We start from the raw sequence: 6,000 nt of genomic DNA on the forward strand, positions 1-6,000 counted from the left end.
CAAAACAGCCTGGTACTGGTACGACAACAGACACATAGACCAATGGAACAGAATTGAGAACCCAGATATAAATCCATCCACATATGAGCAGCTGATATTTGACAAAGACCCAGTAACAGTTAATTGGGGAAAAGATAGCCTTTTTAACAAATCTTGCTGACATAACTGGGTATGCATCTGCAAAAAAATGAAACAGGACCCATACCTCACACCATGCACAAAAACTCACGAAAAATGGATCAAAGACCTAAACATAACGTCTAAAATGATAAAGGTCATGGAAGAAAAAATAGGGACAACGTTAGGAGACCTAATACAAACACAAACAGAATACAATACATTACTTAAAATGACGAAGAGAAACCTGAAAACTGGGAGCTTGTAAAAACCAAACACCTATGCTCATATAAAGACTTCACCAAAAGAGTACAAAGACCACCTACAGACTGGGAAAAAATTTTCAGCTATGACATCTCCGACCAGAGCCTGATCTCTAAAATCTATATGATTCTGCTAAAACTCAACCACAAAAAGGCAAACAACCCAGTTAAAAATTGGGCAAAGAATATGAGCATGCACATCACTGAAGAAGATATTTAGGGGGCTAAAAGATACATGACAAAATACTGTAGATCATTAGCCATTAGAGAAATGCAAATTAAAACTACGATGAGATTCCATCTCTCTCCAACAAGGCTGGCATTAATCCAAAAATCACAAAATAATAAATGTTGGAGAGGCTGTGGAAAGATTGAAACACTTATACACTGCTGGTGGGAATGTCTAATGGTACAACCACTCTGGAAGGTGATCTGGAGTTTCCTTAAAAAGCTGGAAATCCCAGAAATCCCAGTCCTCGGAATATATCCTAGAGAAATAAGAGCCTTTACTCAAACAGATATATGCACACCCACGTTTATTGCAGCACTGTTTACAATAGCAAAATTTGGAAGCATCCAAGGTGTCCCTCGATGGATGAATGGATAAATAAAATATGGTGTATTCACACAATGGAATAGTATGCATCCATAAAGACCAGTCATGAATCTGTGAAACATTTCATAACATGGAGGAACGTGGAAGGCATTATGCTGAGTGAAATTAGTCAGATGCAAAAGGACAAATATGATATAAGACCACTATTATAAGATCTTGAGAAATAGTTTAAACTGAGAAGAACCCATTCTTTTGTGGTTACAAGAGGGGGGAGAGAGGGAGGGTGGGAGAGGGTTATTTACCCATTAGATAGTAGATAAGAACTACTTTAGGTGAAGGGAAGGACAACATTCAATATAGGGGAGGTCAGTACAACTGGACTGGACCAAAAGCAAAGAAGTTTCCTGAATAAACTGAATGCTTCAAAGGTCAGCGGAGCAGGGGTGGGGGTTTGGGGACTATGGCTTCAGGGGACACCTAAGTCATAAGCAGAATAAATGCTATTAAGAAAACATTCTGCATCACAATTTGAAGTGTGGTGTCAGGAGTCTTAAAAGCTGGCAAGCAGCCACCTAAGATGCATCAATTTGTCTCAACTCACCTGGATCAAAGGAGAATGAAGAACACCAAAGTCTCAAGGGAATTATGAGCTCAAGAGACAGAAAGGGCTACATGAACTAGAGACTTCATCATGCTGAGACCAGAATAACTACATGGTGCCCGGCCACAACCTATGACTGCTCTGATAGGGAGCACAACAGAGAACCCCTGAGGGAGCAGGAGAACAGTGGCATCCAGACACCAAATTCTCATAAAAAGACCAGACTTAATGGTCTAAGACTACAAGAATACCAGCGGTCATGGACCCCAAACCTTCTGTTGGCCCAGGACAGAAACCATTCCCAAAGCCAACTCATCAGATATGGATTGGACTGGACAATGGGTTGGAGAGGGATGCCAATACAGAGTGAGCTACTTGCATGAGGTGGACACTTGAGACTATGTCGACATCTCCTCTCTGGAGGGGAGATGGGAGGGTAGAGGGGGTTAGAAACTGGCAAAACGGTCACAAAAGGAGAGCCTGGAAGGAGGGAGCAGGCTGACTCATTAGGGGGAGAGTAAGTGGGAGTACATAGTAAGGTGTATACAAGTTTACATGTGAGAGACTGACCTGATTTGTAAACTTTCACTTAAAACTCAATAAAAATTATTTTTTAAAAAATATTTGCAAACGGAACGGTATCAGAGGCTTCCAATATCCAATGTTCCATCACTGGTGTCCAGTGATGGTGGACCCAGCCCATCTGTGGTGGTGGTGGGATCATATACAAACAACTTCTTTCTCTGATTTATCATGAACTGTGCTTTTGCCAGCTGGTTTCATGTACATTTTCTACACCATGTTCTGTAGACTTTCAGTCAAATCTGCATGTCACCCGGTAATCATTTCATTTTCTGCTTAGTTTAGACTTAGTTTGTTTCTCTTGTTTGCAATCAAAATCCATGACTGATAAGAATATATTTCAATATTTGACAGTATTAGATCTTCATCAATGTTTTTTCACCTTGAATATTAATGTTTATACTAACCATTTTACATTTCTGATTTTTGGAGTTGAAAAAAAAGAAAATCTCATCTGTATATTACTCATTTTTGTTGCTGTTGTTGTTAGGTGCTGTCCAGTCAGTTCCAACTCTTAGCGACCGTATGAACAACACAATAAAACACTGCCCAGTCCTAGGCCATCCTCATAATTCTTGTTATGCCTGAGCCCATTGCTGCAGCCACTGAGTCAAACCATCTCGTTGAGGGTCTTCCTCTGTTTTGTTGACCCTCTACTTTACCAAGCACAATGTCCTTCTGTAGGGACTGATCCCTCCTGAGAACATATCCAAAGTATGTGAGATGAAGTTTCACCACTCTCCCTCCTAAAGATCACTCTGGCTGTGTTTCTTCCAAGACAAATTTGTTCCTTCTGGAAGTCCATGTTATGTTCAATATTCTTTGCCAACACAATAATTCAATTCTTCTTTGGTCTTCCTTATTCATTGCCCAACTTTCACATACATAGGAGGCGATTGAAGACATCATGCCTTGGTTCAGGTGCATCTTAGTTTTTAAAGTGACGTCTTCGCTTTTTAACACTTTAGAGAGGACTTTTCCAGCCAAGTTGCCCAGTGCAATGCATCCTTTGATTTTCTGAATGTTGCTTCTATGGTCATTGATTAGGGATCCAAGGACAATGAAATCCATGACAATTTCAGTGTTTTGTCCATTTATCATGATGTTACTTATTGGCCCAGTTATGAAGATTTTTGTTTTCCTTATGTTGAAGCATAATCCCTACTGAAGGCTGTGGTCCTTGATCTTCATCAGTAAATGCTTCAAGTCCTCTTCATTTTCAGCAAACAACTTTGTGTCATCTGCATCATGCAGGTTACTAAAGAGTCTTCCTCCAATCCTGATTCCTCATTCTTCTTCATATAATCCATCTTCTCAAACTATTTGCTCAGCATATAGACCGAATAAGTATGGTGAAAGGATACAACTGTGACACACACATTTTATGACTTTAAACCAGGCAGCATCTCCTTATTCTCTTTGAATGACTGCCTGTTGACCTATGTACAGGTCCTCATGCACACATTTAGGTGTTCTGGAATTCCCATTCTTCGCAATGTTATCCATAATTTGTTACAAACCACTCAGTTGACTGCCCTTACATAGTCAATAAAACACAGGTAAATATATTTCTGGTATTATCCGCTTTTAGCCAGGCTCCATCTGACATTAGCAATGATATCCCTTGCTCCAGGTTGTTTTCTGAATCTGGCTTGTACTTCTGACAGTTCCCTGCCACTATACTGCTGTTGCCACTTTTGAATGAATATTGTTAAATGATTTCCATATTCAGTTGGATTACCTTTCATGGGAATAGGCATAAATATGGACACAGCCTTAAAATTGTTACCTTTAGAAAGAAAAACATTTCTGTCATTCTGTATCCTTCTAGTAGTTTACGGAATAATTGTTGTTCTGCATCTTTCAGTTTGCTTTTTCTTTTTAAAACCCAACTTATGAAATTCCTAGAAATCATTTTTCTCAACATGAAGTAATTGAGGAAATTCATTGCTTAAGGAATTAGCATTTTGTGTCTCCTATACATTTACAAAAGGATTTTTGGAGGCTATAAAATCGGCATCTTCACAAATTCTTCTCAGCCACACTCCCCCTGAGGACATTTAATATAGAATGATATTTCAACTACCTTAATTCAAGGGGAAGCATAAGTGCTAAAATGAGAAGCACGGGGTTGGGAAAGTGGGAAAATACTAATGGCTAAATATCACCAAATACTATTGTCATGAAATATACAAAAAGCCTACTTAACCTCCACATGTATTCCACTTGTGTTGCCACTGTCTGTGTCAAATATCTGCCTGTCATGCTGACTACATTTAACTGACAAATGTACACAGGCAGGAGGATTAGGATGAGCTTTCAAGCACCTCTTCTGGCAACAGGTCTAGTTGCTCAGAGGCACTTGGACCTCCTCCATCCTTCCTGCTGGCTCTGCCATGTCAACACTTGTGCAGCTGACCAGCCAGGAACAGACAGTGTCTGAGGTGTAGAAGAGGCACTCATGGTCCAGAGTCCTCAGCTGCAACACATTCCCCTAAGGTCTCCAACATCTTCCTCTTAGCAGCCTCAGAGAATCTGCTGGGACTGCTCTCCACACAGGCCACAGGTTTAGAGAGCTGGGCTACCCCAAGCAGAGAGATTTGAGTGCAGGGCTGGACCACTGTGGGAGGAAGTTGTATACTTTGCTGGCAGTAATAAACTGCAACATCATCAGCCTCCACCCTGCTGATCTTCAGAGTGAAATCTGTTCCTGACCCACTGGGACCCGAGAGAACAGGCTTGATGCCCTATAGATTAGGAGCTGTGGAGACTGGCCCGGCTTCTGCTGGTCCTAGTTCAGATAGGTGTAACCATCACTACTTAGGAGGCTCTGACTCTACCTGTAGGAGATGGGGGCTGGCTCTCTAAGTATGACTGGCAGAGAGATTGGAGTGTGAATCACCACAGTATCCCCATTGGAAGTTAAAATTATGAGAGAGAATAAAAGGTTACTACCAATATTAAGAATTATTTTGAAGATTTCCTTCAGGCTAATTATTTGTGTGTGTGAGTGTGTGAGTGCGTATGTGTGTGTGTCTGAAATTTTTATTCATACCCCAAACAAGACAATTAAAAAAAAAAAAAAAAAGCCTGAGAATGCCAGGCATAAAAGAACCTATTTCTTTGCTAAAATCTTCACCAGAGAGCAGGTCCCTCTTACTCTTGCGTTCTCTTTTGTTTCACAGATCTGAACACCACATGACTCTCCTAGTGGCTGTGACATAGGCCTCTAACTTGAGAACAGAATACACACAGGAACCTGTGGTGCCCCCAGAGCTCACCCTCCCCACCTCCTTCTCCTTTCCCATCCCCCTTCTGTCCTCACCAGGGATCCAGAGCTTTAACAGCCCCAGGAGCTGAGCAGGAAACCTCATTTCAGAAGTTGAAGGAATAAGTCCTGATAAGTAAAGGCAGATTAGAGCTGACCTTTTATCTCAGACTTGGCCAGGGAAGGTCCTGCCTGGGGAACAATATGCAAATCCCTTAGTGGGTGCAGCAGTGTGGAGAGAACCAAGAGGTGGGTGGGCCTCTCTTGTGAGCAAACAACAAAGCGTCTTCTGTGTTTGGAGGAAAAGCAACAGAAATAAAGCCAGTATTGCCTGCAGTAGTGGTCACTTTGGATTGTAAAAGGCAGTATTCATGTCAAGGACACAATGCACATGGCCCTGACACTATAAAAAAACATCAGAGACCCTGAAGATGGACAGATGAGTGTCTAGGGCCATCGTGCATGGTTCTCTCTCAGCTAATCTAAAAAAGGAATCATTCCCCACACCCACCATGCTGATCCACAGAGTGTCTGCAAATAATGAGTTGGACTTGAGATCATTCAAGATTGTCTGGTATCCAATAGATAAGTGGAAACTTTGGTGAAGTGTAAG

This window comes from Elephas maximus, chromosome 17 (genome assembly GCF_024166365.1).
Source record: "Elephas maximus indicus isolate mEleMax1 chromosome 17, mEleMax1 primary haplotype, whole genome shotgun sequence".
In the NCBI taxonomy this organism is placed as follows: domain Eukaryota; kingdom Metazoa; phylum Chordata; class Mammalia; order Proboscidea; family Elephantidae; genus Elephas; species Elephas maximus.